Genomic DNA, 19,636 nt, shown 5'->3' with positions numbered 1-19,636 from the left:
CAGTAATTTTTCTTCCAAATTCTTTTCTAGAAGTTTTGTAATTTTAGGATTTCTGTTTAGATAATGATTCATTTTGAGTTAATTTTTGTGTATATTGTGAGTTATGGGTGGAAATAATTATTTTTGCATATGCATATCTAATTGTTTCAACGCCATTTATAGAAAGTACTATGCTTTCTCTACTAAATTACTTTTGCACAGAAATTAATTGACCGTGTTAGTGTGGATCTAGTTGAACATTTTCTATTCTTTTCCATTGGATTTGTGTGTGTGTGTCTATCTTTATACCATGAACATAATGAATTCATTACTGTGGGTCTATAAGATTTAAATTTAGTAGTGGAGATCTTTTGACTTTACTTTTTAAAATATTTAAATATTTTTCATATTGATTTTACAGTCATCTTGAGAAGTTTTTTATCCTTGGAATTTTAATAATATTGCATTTAATTTATAGATAAATTTATAGACAGCTTATATCTTAACAAAATTGAATTTTTGGATCCCCAAAACACACTATAGTTTCCATTTCTTTTGGTCTTTTTCAATTCAAAAATATTTCATTTTTTTCAGTTTACAATGAATAGGTCTTACAAGTCTTTGGTCAGATTTATACCTAAATATTTCTCATTTTACATATTACTAGACATTGTATTTTTTAAATTTTAAATTTTCTACTATTCATTGCCACTATATGAAAATAGTTTATTTTTTATATTATCTTATATTCTACAAAGTTGCTTTTGTAACTCACTTTAATTCAGGGTGCACCTTTGAAGATTTTATCATATTTTTACATAGACAATCATGTAAGTTGCTTCCATTTATTTACTTTTGAATATATGAGATACAGTTATAATAATTTTTAATGTCCTTGGCTAATTTTAATGTCTGTGTCAATTCTCAATCAAATTATTGATTTTTCTCCTTCTAAGTTGTGTTTTATTGCTTCTTTGCATGCCTGATAATCTTTAATTGAACACACAACATTGTGAATTTTACCCTGCTTTGTTCTGGATGTTCCTGTATTTCAATTATTCTTTAGCTTTGTTCTTAACTTGTGGTTAAGTTACTTGGATAAGGTCTGATAATTCTGGATCTTGCTTTTATTTTACCTTTAGCTAATTAGAAGTAGTGTTCAGTCTACCTTGAATTATTTCCCACTACTGAAGCAAGGCATTCCTAAGTACTCTACTTAATGCTCTATATTATGAGTTTTTCAAATCTGGGTGGTTGAAATTGGCACTGCTTTTGGCAATGCAAGAGCCTAAGCACTATTTTTCTAATATTTTCAAATGTGGTTTTTTTTTTCTAGCCTTGGGTAGTTTCCTCACACATATGCAGTAATTATTACTATACTGAATACTTGAAGGAAACCCGCTGTTGATTGCCTATCAGTACTTTGTCCTACAAAATCTAGACACCACATTCTCCCTTGATTTTTTTGTTTGTTTGTTTAACATAGATCTAAGAACTCAATATGATACAGGATGTATATTAAGTGATATGTAAAATTATCAAGGCATAACAAAGAAATCAGATTTATTTATTTAAGCCTGAATCACTAAAAATGTATTAAGGATATTAATGTTAATCATTGTTTAGCTGATTCTTCAAAAATTTCTCAACTCATAGTCTATGTTAGTAATAGTTTTCTTTTTATGTAATTATTTTCTTTTTCATTTCTACTCTCTAGAAACAAATACTCCTCAATATGTGGAAGAAAAATTGTGATGCTTTTTTTGACCTTATAAAATATATTAATTGCCACACGAACTGCCAAAATAGTTTTCCATAGTCTTCTGCCAAAAGCACTACATCAGATACTATTTCTGTGCATCGACAGAAATAGAACCATAAATTAAATCTATTTTGTCACTTATTGAGAGGCTTCTTTCTATCCAGGAGGGATCAAATTTGTTTTAATCTTGCTAAAGACAGGTTGATGTGAAACCAGTCTGCAGTTCTGGCTGAAAAACAGAAATTTTCTACTGAAACTACTTGAGGTGTCTTAGCATGACCTCACTAAAATAACTCCACATAGAGTGAGGAGAAGATGCTTGGGGGATATTCTCACTGAGTTATTTAGGGCAGCAACCCAGAATGTCTCTATGTCATGCATTCACTCTTCCTAGCAGAAGTGGGGACAGAAAATAGCAGCAACAAAACCACAGCAATATCTGATTGTGAGAGAGGCTGTGGATGTCCTTTAAAAGTGTTTTATTTGGGGCAAATTTTTTTTTTTAAATCAAGAAAAAAGGGAACATTTAGAAGGTATACAGCAAAGGTCGAATCATAAGATTCTGAAAGACGTAATAGGAATGATGAAATATATATATATATCTTATATGCCAAATATGAATTTTCAGCAAGCATTTTATGAGATTCAATATCAATGTAAAGAAGAAGAATTTCAATTGAAGAGAGCAAATAAAATAACACAAATAGCATGTTTTCTCTTGACTAAGTAGAGAATTACATAATTCATCATGAGAGCCACTTTTATAATCCACATAAATGAATTTTATGATAGCAAAACAGAGGTACGTGAGAATTATTATAATATGAGTGAAAATGATTTTACCATTAATGTCTGATTTAGTTTACGGATAAGTTAAATTTATTGTACTATAGGCTTATAGGAAAGAAAAACATATGGCATTCAATAAACATTATTAAGAGTAAAAGAAAAACTAAGTTGGAAGTCATTGGAGAATAGCTATTTGATTGTTTGCTTGGAGTAGGTGTAAAAGTGTAATGAATCGTATAAGGGCGGAAAGAGAACATAAATGAAAAGGCATCATATTTTATCAAATAGTACCTTGGTAAGGTCCAACATTAGATTTTTAGGGTAATAATAACATTATTATTGCTTTAAAATTTACTGTTTAGGACAGGCCAGATGATAGCAAGTTATGAGAAGAAAACTGATAAGACATAACTAAGGAAATCAAAAGAGTGACACAGTAATTGGATTGCTTTCATTGGCTATAAAATAGAGGACACATTGAAAGCATAGTAAACACATAAATTATGTTTTAAGAGATTCAGGTTTAAAATTATAATATAAAGAGACTCATAAAAATGACCTTGGGTTGTAATTAATCAAAATTGATCAGAGTTGTCTGGTATGATTTTACTGTTCTGTTATCAAAAATTTTCATTTGTATCTTAACATTAAATTGATGGCAGAATTTCAATTAGGCCAAAGTACTTCTCTTTAGTCCTTGTGCTTCCTATTGGTTTCTTGAATAGGAAGGAAAAGAAAACATAGGAGAGCTACTGAAGGCTCTGCTTTATATATTAATAATTTTAATATTGATAATTACAATTGAAAACCAAGATAATGGAATCTTTAATTATCGCAGATTTGAGTCCGAACTATTGCAATTTATTAATATGAAATCTTGAGTTACCGCTTTATAATAATAAGACTTTACATTGAGCTTCTGTTTTTATTTGTCATGGCTCCTTACATTACAAGTAACTAATGATAGGATTAGAAAAATAGGACTGATCCCTGATTGGGCAATAAATGCTAATTCTTTTCTTTAAGTTCATAAACAAATGCTTTAGAAAGAGTAGCTATCTCCATTATTTTTCCAGGGAAAGGAGACTAAAACAAACAAAACAATAACTTCCTAAGAGAGGCATGCATCACCATCCCTGTAAATATGCAGCTAGTCCCTACCTTGAAGGTAGGAGCCAAGTCCTTCATTAACTAATTCAATAAATAAGCATTCTTTTAGGTGATGGAAATATAGCAGTAAAAACATATTAAAATCTCTGCACTTGTGGGGCTTACATTCTACTTTTGGAGACAAATATTAAGTAAAATGAGTAAAAAAAATATAAGAATTTATATAATGATAAGTGCTAAGGAGAAGAACAAAGTTGAGAAGAAGAGAAGAAAGTATTGATGTAGGAATGAAGGTTCAAATTTAGATAAGGTAGAGAAGCATGTCTCACTGAAAAGAACACATTTATATAAAGAAGTAAAATTAGTGAAGGAAGAGACCATGCAGGAAAGAGCATTCTAAAAAGAGAGAATAAAAAATGCAAGAGCCTTGAGGCAGGAGGTCCCTGGTATGTTTTGAAACAGAGATACAGAGATGAAGTCTGTACAGTTAAAATAGAATAAATGAGGGGGTGGGGGAAGGGAGAGAGGGAGGGAGAGAGAGAGAGAGAAGATAAAATATGTACAAAAGTGTCTACTATATAGAAGGTTACACACAATTGTGGACTTAGACTTCCACTGTGAATAACATAATCTATAAGAAGCCACTGGGTGTTTTTAAGCAGAGATATAACATGGATCTAATTTATTTTTCAACAAGGTTAATCTGGCAGCTGAATTGAAAATAGTAGGAGGCATAGCAGAACCAAGAATACCGATTGGGAGGCTATTGCTGAAAACCAAGCAAGAAAGAAAGATAGTGGGACTCAAGTAGCAACCTAGGAAGCATTGTAAAAATGATTGTAAAAACAAAGATTGATATATTTTAAAGATAGAGACATGATCTACTGATGGATTGGGCATGGAGCGTGCACAAAATAAAGCAGTCAAAAATGCCTTTAGTTCTTTGGCCTACACATCAAGAAAATGGAGTTGTCATCAACTGAGCTGGGAAAGGTTGAGAAAGAAACAGGATGTTGGGGAGAAGACTGTGCAGTATTGATGGGAATAGTTTTGCAATATTGGACCAGCTGAAGAAAGAATGCATAGAGAGCAATTAGAACAGAGGCACAGGCCTCTCCAAGGAGTTCTGCTTTACAAGGAAGTGTTTAAATTACAAAGCCATCTTAGTTGTCTGGTATAAAAAAATCCAATATCATATTGCATACAAATACCAACATTTTGTACTATGAAAGAAAATCTTATGTTACTACTTAAAAGAGTCACCAACTCTCTTCTTGAAATCCCTTACATTTTAATGAAACAATATGGTGATAACAATCCAAGGTAAATTTATTATTTATCTAAGAAGAAAAAGCATGAATACCCATTATGCCTCTAATTATTAATTTCTACGTATTCTTTTAATGACAGTACAAGAATTTTATAGTGTCTTTTCCCAAAAGACATTTCCAAAACACGTAAAATATGACTTGAGGCAAATCTAGATAAGAGTTTTTAATAATTAGACGTGTGAAGGAAAAAGGCTCAATGCACAATGTTAGAGGCCTCTTTGGTAATATTGTTATTCTCTTGTATATTTATTCATCTAGAAAACATTATTGGACAGTTACTATGTAAAGACACTGCCCTTGGTTTAGGATTACAGTAGTAAAAAGACAACTTTGGCTACTAAGGACTGTGCTCCTTTAGAGAAGAAAGTAAAGAAACAATAGTTGTAAAATGAAATAAATGTCTTACTATTGGAAATCTACACGCCAAGGAAAAGAACAGCAGAATCACCTCCCTCCTAACCAGTCACAGGGTCAGAACAGCTCAAGTGCTGGGTCAGAGAACACAGGCGGGGGAGTGCTGACAGGGCACAAACGAAATCGACATTGTGTCCTTTGTAATCTATATTTAGTCTCAATTATAGAATTTGACATCAAAATGAAATACTAACATGTGATTTATCACAAAGGTGTCTCCTTGGACTTTAGTCACTAATTTATAGCAATATTGCATTAGTACTTTGAAAAATCTTCATTATTATGTTTGACATTAAGTAGCAGTGAGGCGGGGGCATCTGATATATTTTAAAGATATGAATATAATAATGTTTACATAAGCATTCAAACTTCTGAGCTCTAAAATATACTCTAATTTCAAACATTTTTTTAATGTGTGAGTTCCCAATACCAAAGGTATTTTGTTCTTCTGAACTTAAGTCACGTAGTGATCATTTATCCTTTCTTGGAAAAATATCCAGAGAAGTATAATTAGCAGTTGGCAATTAATGAGAACGTGGGTCAACAGTTTACTCCCTGTGAAGTATGGTGTGTGTGTTTTTTTCGAGCAGGGGTCCATAATTATTTCTGCTATTTTTTTAGCATCAGCATATTGTTTAACCTTGAGGCCAGCTGTTTTGAGAGTCGGCATCTATGTGTAAATGCCCTATTTTGCAATGCAGAGGGAATACTAAAATATCTTGTTCTAAAGACTACATTAATTTTCAGTGAAATGGACAATCTTATTTATGCCTCTCCCTTAAGATCTATGAAAGATATTATTGGAATCTATAATTTCTTGCTAAAACCAGACAAACATGAATGCAGATGGTGTGATATTTAACCAAATAATCAAAATATAATAAAATTTTTCCAATATATATGCTTTTATATGTCACTTTCGGGGTTGGAGAAGTAGTATTTTTCAAATATTTGCCATTAAGTAGAGATCAATAAATATTGAGACAATATTTCACTAGATGATGATGATTTAAGTAATTAATATCACAGTACCATTCTTCATTTTGGTAAAGAAGGGCATACACTTTACTTATTATAAAAAATCAATCTTACTTAACGAAAGAGATAGGAAATGCACAGCCTGAAATTCCAATTCATCTCAAGGGAAATTTTCCAAATGTTTTACTTGGAATTTCTTACTTTGTGAAAAACAACAGAGACAAATGCAACCATGGCATAAGAAATTTCAGCTGTCTAGAACCAACTCTTCCTAAATGACTGAGATAGTCAGCACACAGTAAAGGAATTCTTAGAGAAACAGAAGTTGATATTAAGCAGGTGGCCTAGGCAAAATCCAGAAGTCTCATTTGTCAGATGTGTCGAAACGTGCTATAGGCTCAGCATCGGTTGTCTACGGTACTGAAGTTTGTGGGACGAGTGCAGTTAGATTGACAGCATTTTATGGAATACGGAAGGAGTGACTGTGGAAATCTCAGAAAAAAAGAGTTCTCTCCCTATTTCTCCATCTTATTGTCTCTCTCTTTTATATCTGGCTCTCTTTGGCTTTTATTTCTAGCTTTATTGAGATAAAAATAGCATATAATGTGTAAGTTTACATTGTACAATGCGATATTTGATATAAATACATATTGTGAAATCATTACCATAATAAGGTTAGGTAATACCTCCTTCACTTCACATAGGTATGTTTTTTGAGGGGGTTGAGAACATTTAACTTTCAAGTTTGTACTTAGGAACTTTCAAATATGCAATACAGTATTGTTAACTGTACTCACTATGATGTACACTGGATCCCTATAATGTATTTATCTTATAACTGGAAGTCTGAACTCTCTGAACCCATCACTGTTTTTTCCCTAACTCCCCAGCCCTTGGAAACCAACAATCTACTCTCTGTTTCTAGAAGTTTAGTTTTAGTTGTTGTTGTTGTTGCTTGTTTGCTTGCTTTTTAACAAGTAAGATAATAAAGAATTTGTCTTTCTCTAACATTATTTCACTTAGCATAATGACCTCAAACTTCATCCATATGGTGACAAATTGCAAAATTTCTTTCTTTTTATGGCTGAATAATATTCCAGTGTATATATGCCACATTTTATTTATCCATTGATCTATTGAGGGGCACTTAGGTGATTCCCATGGGCTGGCTATATGCTATAATGACCATGGAGTGAAAATATCTCTTTGAGATAGTGATTTCATTTACTTTGGATATATACCCAGAAGTGGGCTTGCTGGATCACATGGTAGTTCAATTTTTAATTATTTGAGGAAACTCTATGTTGTTTTCCATAGTGACTGTACCAAATACATTCTCATTAAGATGGGAGTTCCCTTTTCCCCACATCCTCATCAGCATTTATCATCTCATCTCTAGTCTTTTTGATATTGGCTATCCTAACTGGTGTGGAGTGATATCTTACTGTGCTTTTGATGTGCATTTCCCTGATAATTAGTGGTTTTGAGAACCTTTTCATTACCTATTGGCCATTTGTATATCTTCTTTGAAAAAAATGTTTATTCAGTTCCTTTGCCCAATCTTAAATCAGATTATTTGTTTTGGGGTTTTTTTGTTGTTGCTATTGAATTGTATGAGTTCCTTATATACGTTGTACATTAATCCTTTATCATATATATGGTTTGAAAATATTTGTTCCCATTCTGGAGGTTGCTTTTCATTTTATTATGTTCTTTGCAGAACCTTTTTGGTTTGGTGTAGTCTCACTTGCTTATTTTTGCTTTCATTACTTGTGCTTGTGGTGTCATATAAAAACAATCATTACCAATAGGAATGTCAAGGAGCTTTTCCCTTGCTTTCTAGAAATTTTACAGTCTCAGGTCATATGTTTTTTAAGTCTTTAATCCATTTTGAATTAATTTTTGTGATTGGTATAAGATAGGGGTCGAGCTTCATTCTTTTGCATGTGAATATTCAGTTTTTCCAACACTATTTACCAGAGAGATTATCCTTTCCCCACTGAGTATTCTTGGCTTCCTTGTCAAATATCACCATATATGCATGGGTTTATTTTGGAGTACTCAATTCTGTTCTATTGGTCTTTCTGTGAGTTTTTATGGCAGTACCATACTGTTTTTATTACTATAGCTTTTGAATATAGTTTGGAATCAGGAAGCATGATGACTCCAGTTTTGTTCTTCTTTTTTCCAGCTATGTAGGAGGAAATTTTCTCAAAAGGAATAAACTGTGATAAAGATTAGAAGTGAGTAGAGATATTGAATTATATTAACAAGAGTAAATATTATTGATTACTGATTATTCAAGGCACTGTTCTTAAGTATTAGTCATGAATTATTGATTCTTACAACAAACTCCTGAAGCAGCAATAGATGTTATTATACATAGAACGTGTCACTTTGTGCGTAAAATCTCAGATGTAGGAAATCATAAGACGGGTATTTAAACCCAAGATGGTGGTAATTCAAAGACACCTTTTTTTTGACAATTTTATTATATCTTCTAATGTAGCCCTAAAAAGGATTCCATCTTTTATTTCTATTGTTCTCTTACAGATCTCTTGGCTTTGGGCTCCTTTTGTCCTGTCATGCCTACTTACATTTTCACTGTAGAATTTTGATCTGAACTTCTTAACTCATTTGTTTCTCGCCCTCACTGTTAGCACTATATGGTCCTCCTCATTGGCATCAAACATGAACAGGGATTTAACTATTTCTTGAGTCAGTCATGTCTGTAGACACGACATCCCATTTTCTTTCAATTTAGGTACTTGGGATTGACAGGGACACCAATGTTAAAACAGTAGCAGTAGCACCAGCTAAGGAACATGAGAGAAATAATAAAAATTAGCCTCAATTTGTTTCACCTATCATGAGTTTTCTGCAAAGAAATCTTTTAACAAAGGTAAAAACTAGGAGGTATTTCTTTTTATATTTATCTGTTTCTGAATTCTACACCATATTTATCTACCTTAAAAACATATTTATTGTTAAATGGCAAACTTAACCTAAAAAGTTAATTTTAATTATGTTAACACTGTATTGTGCTTTTGATGACACTTAAAATGTACATTAACCATATTATTTTGAGGAAAAATGATTTGACAGCTACATTCACACTAAAACCACATTGGGATAACAAATTCTTTGAGGGGAAAACAGCACAGTTTATGAACCCAAAAGAGGAATAAAAAAATGTGCAGCTATTTTTAAAAAGAGATTATATCCAACCTTATTTACTTGAGCAAATGGTTTTTAATCTATTTTTCAGTTTCTTAGGCTTAAAGGGTATGACGAGACACTGACTTTAACTCACAGTAGCCACTACTATCTCTGAATGTGTTTTTCAGAAACAATTTCAAATTTTCCATACATAAGTAAAACCAATTTACATTTTGAAAATAATTGAACACTCTGGAAGCAGAGCTGTGCCTTTTCATCATGGTTGGATCCAAGTCAAGAAGTCTCTAAGAAGTTTATGATAATCACCCTTTTTTTAAAAATCAGCTCTTACGGTTAATCAGAACATCAAGAGAGATTTCATTTTTGCTTTAAGTTTAGTTATGTAAATAAGCATGTTGGACAGAGATCAGACAATCAAACTATCATTTGAAAATTAAAAATAGAAGTAAATTAAAAGAAAATGTTTAGTGCTTATTTGAATTTTCAGAAGGCATATACTGTAGTTTCTGCTTCATCACTTATTATGAGGCTTAATAATTAGCTCCAAAGTAATTAGCTGTTAAATCAAGAAAATGTAGCCAGCTTTGCTAATTAGAAGTTTAAATAGCACTGTGTTCTCAAGTAAAAAACATATCCTTTTCTTAAAGTAGACTAATACTCTAATTTTCTTCATTCTTTATTTCAATAATGCCTTTTGAGAAGTAATATTTTATAATTAAATAAGATCTTGAAAGTGTTAAGTATTAATAACACTTTTATGGTAGAATATATTTTAATTGTTAAAGCATTTTATAGATAAAACTTTTATGAATGAATATTTAATTAGATATTTGCAAGGGTCCTTTCAAAACTGTATATGGTAATAAAATTAAAATGTGGGATACTTTGTCTTCTAGATATTTTAAAAGAGAGATAGCACTATTTTTAATGCTCAGCAAAAAATAAAAATCAAAGAAAAAGAGACAGAAAGATTTCTTAAATAGTACAGAAAAAGAGAAAATTAATTAAACTATATTAAAATTAAAGATGTCTACTTAACAAAAGACATCATTAATATGTAAAAAATGAAGCTACAGAGCAGAAGATTTATGTAAGTTGTATGGTAAGATGTATGTAATGTGAATACACTGCAAAGGATTTATACTTGAACATAGAAAGTATTCCTTCAAGTCAAGAAGGAATTAATTACAGTAATTAAAAAAAAAGATTTGAACTAGTACTTCATAAAAGAGGATATCCAATTGGTCAATAACCATAACAAATATGCTGATTAGTTCTCAAGGAAATTATCATTAAAACCACAGTATGGCCCGGCTGGGTGTGGCTCAGTGGTTGAGCATCAACCTAGGATCCAGGCGATCGGGGTTTGATTCCCGGTCAGGGCACATGCCTGGGGTTGCGGGCTCGATCCCCAGTCGGGGGCGTGCAGGAGGCAGCCGATCAGTGACTCTCTCATCATTGATGTTTCCATCTCTCTCTCTCTCTCTCCCTTCCTCTCTCTGAAATCAATAAAGATATATTTAAAATTAAAAAAACACCAAAAAAAACCCAACCACAGTATCATACATATTCACCAGAAAGAAACAATTCCATGTATTGTGAGTAATTGAAGCACATATAACACTTTAGAGAAGTGATTGTCACTTTGGACTAAATCATACCAAATGATCCAGCAATTCCACTCAAATAACTAAGAGAAATTCATTCACATATGTAAAAATTAGGTTCAAGAATGTACATAGCAATATTCCTCATGATAGCCCAAAATGGCTAGTGTCAAGGCTGTAAATCAAATCAAACGTTTATTTGGGGCCCTAAAGATCTGAATCTGGGTGACATAGATTCAGGGGAATACCTGAAATGTACTCCTAGGAAGACAAAGAAAGCCAGAGCTTATAGAAGCAAAAACCACAAATTGTAACAATTGTTTTTCCCTAGTGGCTGTCGAACATGGGGTAATGACTAGTTCAGAAAGGATTCATTAGTTCCAGGTGGTAAGCCTCTGACCAGGATGTAAGCGACTTCCAGGATGCGGTTCCACAGCAGGCCTGGAAATGCAAGAGTCAGCATTTGGCAGGTCCTGTGTGCCAGTGGGGCGCACTGGCTGCTGGAAGGGACTGGCTCCTCTCCAGGTGAAGAGTGCAGGTGGCCTGGCTGCCGTCGTGAGGGGAAAGAAAGTTCAAGACATGGCCTTACGGCCGGTTGAAAAGTTCATAGGTGGGATGCACATAAGGCAAACCTCTTTGTGACCTCCAGGCTCCATTTTAGTTACCTTAACGGAAATGACTCCACTGTGGCAATTTCCACTCACTAGCAGCTCAAAACAAGCACCCATCAATATTAGAATGGATAAGTAAACTGGGCTTCATCCCATCGATGGAACAGACAGTTAGGAGCATGAACAAAGCTACTGTTACACAGGAAGGAAGTATGGGTGAACTCTACAAACATAGCACTGAGCTAAAGAAGACATGCGTGCTCATAAAGTTCTAGTTTTTTTTTAGATCTATTGTTGTCATTAGGAATCACAAAGTGGGGTTTTTGTAATTTATCATTTCTTTTGAATTTATTAGCTGAAATTCTTCTCTAAAGAAGGACTTTTATTTATCAGTAATGTAGTTAACCCAAAATAGATTTTGAACATGAAAAGCAGGCTAAATACCTGATGTTTTACACAGTAGTGTGCTCACACTGTGAAAAGTTATTGAACTTATAATTTATATAAACTTCTCTGCATGTAATTTATACTTCAATAAAATGTTAACATAAAATAAAATAAAAGGAAAATATTTTCTGCAACAAAAATTAAGTAGCAAAATGTTATTTCAGGGAAAATAATAAAACATAGTAAAAAGTTTATTTAGGGGAGATGTTAAAAATATTGGATTATTCATGATGATGAAGGCTAACACTCTTGTCAAGAAACTCTTCTTTTGATGTAGTCTTCAGTTTGATAGGCAGTAAAGAGGCAGAATAACTTCATGGAAGGTCATAGCTTGAGAGTTATATTAGGAAGGAATCCTAATTCCAAATCTTATTCGCTGTATGATTTTATGCAAGGAACCATTAGACATTAATGAACTGGGGATAAATATCTCCTTATAAAACCTTGCTAAAGATTAGAGATAATGTAAATAAGTTTACAGTGCTTGCCACACAAGTATGTGCTCACTATATGATAGTATAAAATCGATTCATTAGATATACCTTACTTCTACACAAACCAAAGTGCATGTAGAACGATAAATACATACAAATGAAGCCACAAGGACAGCTTTTTTATTGGACCACAATATCAAAAGAAAATTTTCTTTGTCAGAAATTTTTGGCTACTTCAAGTCTATAGATTCTGAAGGAAAATCCTATAAATAATAATGTATTAATCTATTTTACTTTTGGCCTACTTAACCACAAGAGAAATTATTTTGTTATAGACTTTGAACCACACACACACACACACACAGGACAACTAAAATATTATTGAATTAGTTTTGTTGCCTCTTGTAATGTTTATCATTTTATATAACTAGGTTTTTAAAATAAAGTATTGATAAGTACTAAAAGCTATTTATTTCATGCACAATTAGGGTAATGTAAGCAGTGGTTTTTATGACATGAATAAATACCTGAAAATTCATCTGTAATGTAAGAATATGTAGAGGAAGCAAGTTTTTAATTAAAAAAAGAAAATGAACATGTTAGGAAATGTAACTCATAATGGTAGGTAAGATTTATCATTTTCATATAGCCTACACTGACCTAAAGAATTAGGGACAATGTTAAATTTTATAAAGAACTAGCTGTAAAAAAATCTGTGTTTTGTATTTTAAGGAAACTAAAGAAAACACTACTATTGTGGCACTTAGGCCAATGACAGTTCTGCTGTCTTTGGATAAAAGCAAACATAGATAATATGGAAACAAACGCATGTCACCCTGTTCCAATAAAACTTTATTTACTAAAACAGGAGATGGAGCATATTTGGTCCAAAGGCCATATTACCAGCCCCTGCCCTCGGGCGTAATGGTCAAACAGCTGAAGCTGGGTTGCTGTCACTTTGGGGTCTGGCCAGTTTTGGAAAGAGGGATAAAGTAGGAGACAGGCAATAATGTCTGCTGTCTTAAGGACCGCACTAGAAGTAGCATACTTCACTTACGCCAAATCTACCTACAGTGAAAGCTGGAAAATGAAGAAATGTTGGGTAGATTTGTGCCTGTTTCAATACCATCAATATAGGAAAAGTGTAGAAGAAAATTTGCTGGAGATCTAACAGCTCTGCCACCCGAGGAAAGCCTGATTTTCTCCAACATGCCTGAGTTCCAGTACCAGCTTTGCACCTTACATAATGCAAAATGTACGCAACTTAACCTCTTGTTTCTTTGATATGCTCATCCATAAATTAGGAAAAATGACATAACCCACCTCACAGGTTTATGGTAAACATTAAATGTTGACACATTTGAAGCACTTTGAATACTTTGAGAAAAAAACTCAGAATTGCTTTTGTATCTTTATAGGTGATGTTAATTTCTATTAAATAGATTAGGAAACAGAGGTTTAGAGATTTGTGTGCCTTGTTTAAGATCACAAAGCTAACATGTAGCAGACCAAGACCAAAACCAGGTCTTTCTGATTCCTCACTTTCACTGCACCTCACCCTGAGCACAAAAAAAGAACGTCAGTGGAACAGGAATGAGTGTGGGAAGCCAAATGCAAATTTTAAAGTTAGGTGATATACTATCATATTTGCATGTTGATTGGACTGACCCAATAGGAAGGCAAATATTGATGTTGCCTTTGCTTTTTGTGTCATATATGGCCTTTATAATATTTAGGTACATTCCCTCTATATATAGTTTGTTAAAAATTTTAATCATGAAAAGACAATGAATTTTGTTAAATGTTTTTTATGCATTTTTGAGATGACTACATGATTTTTAACCTTTTATTGTGTTAATACAATATATGATATTTGTTGATTTGTAGATGTTGACCCATGCTTACATCTCTGGAATAAATCGCACTTGATCATCATGTGGACTTTTATTTTCTTAGTGAACTAGATAGCAGGGTCATTGTGAGGAGAAAGGAGGAATGTTAGAGGTGCAAGAAAAGGGATGTATCCAGATTGCCAAATGATAAAATTCAGATGATGGAAGCACTGAGGACTGATGGGATGTGATAGATAAAATCAGGTGAAGAAGGGATCAGAAGAAACCAAGTCAAAAACTTTTGGAAGATGATCTACATGGATATTGAAATTACCAAGAATTATAAACAGAGTGGTATTGGAAAAGATAACAGTAAAAGGTGTTAAATTATTCAATGAATTAGAAGCAGTGATCAGGGGTTTTGTAGATGATTGCAACAGAAAAGAGTTACAATTAGAGAATGGTAGCAAGAACTATATTGTAATCAAATAGTTTATCTCGGACTCTCCTTTTTTCATTTCTCAAGTATTTAGCAAATAAGAATAGTTTAGTATAAATAATTATTACAATTGAAAACAATAGACAGAAAGCTCTACAGAATTCAAGGTTTCTTATAGTTCAAAAAGAGTCACAATGGAAGTAAATAAATCTAATGAGAGAAGATGCATTTGAAATTAAGCTAACTAGTCGAGCTTCCTTTAGTAAACACTTGGTGATTATAATTAAATTGCTAAGACATTGCATTGGTCTCAACTAAATTTTACTGACCAAAATCACCACGCAATCCCTGAAGATGCATAGAAATAAAAACAAATAATTATTTGTGAAGAAGTCACATCATCTGCAAACATCAGTACTTTGTAACCATAGCTAAGAAATCTACCACATTTAAAGACTGTGGAGCTAACTGCATATCCAACTAGCACAACTATATAAACATTCAGCAACATTATACAAAGAATAAATTTAGTGGTAAGCAAAATTATATGAGTTAGAAAAGGCTACATACCATTTAGGGAATACAATTCTGATTTATAACATTTACGTGTAGTGTTTCCACACACTTAGGCTCTGTTTATATAATCACTAAAACATTAGGTTCTTCTGATTGACCAAACAGCTGGTTTGACTACGTTTTAAACTGAATTGATGAATTTCTAAACTTACTTAGTCACAGACTTAACAAAACCATAAAATGAAAAAACGGATTATTATTTCCATCTCTATGTACTTAAGCAGCAAAAAGGCTTAGCAAATCATGTTAATGTAATAAAGCAAGCAGACGAGGCAAATCTGAGGCTCCCTGACATTTGCAGTGTCGTGCAAAGACAGAAAAATAAGCATTAGGACCTAGAAGCTGGAGGGAGGACCACAGTAAAACCTAACTGACATAAGTAAGGCAGGGTGGAATTTATTATACAGGCCATGTAAATTGAGTGTGGCCATGGACAGAAATGGATCCCGTAGATGCAGGGGTGGGGAACCTTTTTCTGCCAAGGGCCATTTGGATATTTATAACATCACCGGCAGGCCATAAAAATTATCAACTTAAAAATTAGCTATGAAAAAAGCTCTGAGATTTATTGAAGTTTGAGTCCCACTTGTGATGGCCTTGGCAGGGCAGGATGTTCCCCACCCCTGCTAGAGTCAAAGGAATTCAGGGATCTGGCTTTGCTGTTCTGTCATATAACATGAAGCTGGAGTGGAATGTATTACTAAAAGTAATCACTATTTTTTCAAGCTGGGAACAGTATAGGACTTCTGATTTTATAGAATCTATCTATAAGAGAATTATAGAATTATAGAATTCTCTATAAGGAGTGGCTTTTCTTTCTTTTTTTTAATTTTAAAATATGTCTTTATTGATTTCAGAGAGAGGAAGGGAGAGGGAGAGAGATAGACACGTCAATGATGAGAGTCATTAATCGATTGCCTCCTGCACGCTCCCTACTGGGGGTCGAGACCTCAACCGGGGCCATGTGCCCTGACCGGGAATCGAACCTCGATCTCCTGGATCATAGATTGATGCTCAACCTCTGAGCAACACTGGCCAGGAGATGTGGCTTTTCTTTCAAATGATTTCTGGCTCCCTGACACTCATGAGGGTGTCAGCCATTTTTCAAGGCTTGCTTCTCAATAGAAAAGGAGAGTGGCAATTCAGAGAAAAGTCATTAAAATCTACTTTTACCTTAGACCAATATTTTTTTAAATAGATTTACTGAGATACTACAGCTCACCAACTCCCATTTAAAATGTATAACTAAGTGGCTTATTGTATATTCACAGAGTAACACAATGATCACAACAATCTAATATTAGAATATTTAAGTCATTTCCAAATAAATTGGGTACCTGTTAGCAGCCAGGCACCATTCTCACCACCTCCCAGCTCTAGACAAACACTAATATACAATGTTTTCCTTCTATTCTAGGATTCTATCCAGGATATAGCATTACATTTGTAATACGTTCTTAGGCTACTCCTTGCTTTCACAATTACTCAGACTTTCCTTGTTTTAATGACCTTGACAATTTTGAAGAGTAATTATCAGACATTTTGTAGAAAGATCTATTGGGATTTGTCTGGTGTTTTTCATATGATTTAACTAGGGTTATGTGTTTTTGAGAGGAAGATCATAGAGATAAAGTGCCATTTTCATGACATCATATCAAGGGTACATTTTATCAACATGCCTTATCACTGTTGACCTTCATCACCTGGCTGATGTTGTCTGTCAGGTTTCTCCATTGTAAAGTTACTATATTTTTTTTCCTTTTTGTGATATATTCCTTGGAAGGAGGTCACTATGCACAGCCACCGTTTAAGTGGAATTATGCTCTACCTCTTTGAGGATGAAGTATCTACATTAATTATTTGTGTCTTCTTTGTCATTTATTTAGTTATTCAAACATTTATTTATATCAAGAAAGACTTATGGTTATTTATTTATACTTTGTGCTGTATCTAATACTACTTTATTTTGTTGTGCAAATTGTGTCAGCTTTGGCCTTTGGGAACTATTTTAGTTGGCTCTATAAATATTTTTATATGTAACCATTTGTATTTATATTAATCTAAATATGAGTTTATATTAAGTCTCTAACTCTAATCCATTACTACAAGAATCATTCTAAACTCTTCTCCTTACTTATCTCTAAACTCCTACTACAGCAACTAGAAACCTGGCTCCCTCCATCTCTTTTCCTAATTGCTTATTTTATTATAGATGAATAGCAGTATTTAATATATTATATATTATAACATATAATATGCTATTATATTATTAAAACCTCCATTTCCCTTTAAAGAATTGTCATTCCTATTTTGCAGGTAAAAATATTGAGGCTCAGGAAGTTTAATTTGTTTGCCCAAAATTGCCATACTTTTGAAGTTAGAAATGGGATTCATACCTAAAACTGACTGATCCCAAAACCTACCAAAAGCTTCAAACTCCTGCTCTTGGGAATATGACTATGATTCTAGTTATTAGTTAATGAAATTCCATGCATGTATCGTTTTAATAGAAGAAGGCCCAAGATGTAGAGCCTCCACTGCAAAGAGCAGTAGTCTAGGCAATGCTAAAAATGTCTCACTATTGGCTACCAACATGAAGTAAGGATGTCTTAAAAGAAAGACGCAAGTGGAGCTCATGGGAGACTCAATAAGCCTAAGGGATTAGTATGGCAGGCAAATAAATCAAGATAATATGATTTACATAAACTGTTGGATGTGAGAAACTAAATAGGTTTAGTTCTGTTAGGTAAATCATGTAAAATCGCCGGCCTTTGACTCTTTTTGACTTACAACCAATAATTTCATTTAGTTGAACCAATACATTCCTGCCAAAACTTTGAAAGAAAGGGTCACCTTTGTTTTTTATAATTAATCAGTAGATAAAGATAGAATAAATGGTATTGTGTTCCAGACAGCAATACAGTCTTGTATCTTGCTCCCCTACTTATTTATCTTAGAGGATAATAACTTCAACATCATCTTCTCTTAAAAATATGAGTATTCTCTTTCAAGTGACTTTTCCCATTTTAACTTGTTTTGATGAAGATTTTTTAATCTTCTCAGTCTTTTCCAATCATGATAATCTTTTGTTCTGATTGCTAGTGCTGTTAGGATTATCATTATTATTAATAGCAATATTAGTAGCCATCCTCATTGCCTTATTGTGATTAGTGTCATTGTTGTCATGATAATACTATTTTCTCTTCTGCCAATAAAGACATTAGATATGTGTAACAGTAAAATGTAATTTGAGATTTATCTTGGCTATGCTTGCTAAGGTGCTATTTGCACTTTACGCGATGATTTTAAGCTCTCCATTGCTTAGTTTCTTCAGCTGAAAAGTGCAGATTGGGCCAATTTTACAAGGTTACTAGAAAGGTTAACGTTTGCACTTTCGAAAGCTTTTTTGGTAAGGGGTTCAGAAAAGGAAAATGTATTATTCTACACGATTTGGTACCTTCTGTCACAGAGTTGAGCTATGAATTTAGAATCTGATTAAAACATATCATTTTTCTCTTTACCCATCAGTTGTCCTCTTATTGAATAAATAAACTGAATACTGAAGTTGACATTTACTTAAAAATTCCGTCAGATTCAGCCTCTTTTCACTGATGGGTCCAATTTCATTTATTTAAAAAAATGCATTTTTAGTGTGTCTGGGCTGCAAAATACTGAATAAAATTACCATGAAAAATAAGTACTGTCTGCATTAGATTGATGAAGTAATTGAATGATTGCAGTGAACTTAAAATATGTCCTGATGGGCCTATACTTACGATTATTACAAAAACAAAACTTAAAAAGAACTTTGCAAGCTAAATTTTAATTTTTAAAAATAGAAATTAATATTTATTTCCTCCACTGGAATACAGAGGGTGACACCTTGACTTACTTTCTAGGTAACTTAAAAAGAACACTTAGCCTGGCTGGTGTGGCTCAGCAGTTGAGAGTCGACCCAGGAACCAAGAGGTTGCAGGTTCAATTCCCTGTCCAGGGCACAAGCCTGGGATATGGGCTTGATCCCCAGTACCGGGTGTGCAGGAGGCAGCCAATCGATGATATTTCTCTCTCACCAATGTTTCTATCTCTCTCTCCCTTTCCCTTTCTCTCTCTCTAAAACCCAATAAAAACGTATTTTTAAAAACAG

Source organism: Miniopterus natalensis, chromosome 6, assembly GCF_054644295.1.
Source record: "Miniopterus natalensis isolate mMinNat1 chromosome 6, mMinNat1.hap1, whole genome shotgun sequence".
Taxonomy (NCBI): domain Eukaryota; kingdom Metazoa; phylum Chordata; class Mammalia; order Chiroptera; family Miniopteridae; genus Miniopterus; species Miniopterus natalensis.
Note: the sequence above shows the minus strand (reverse complement) of the source record.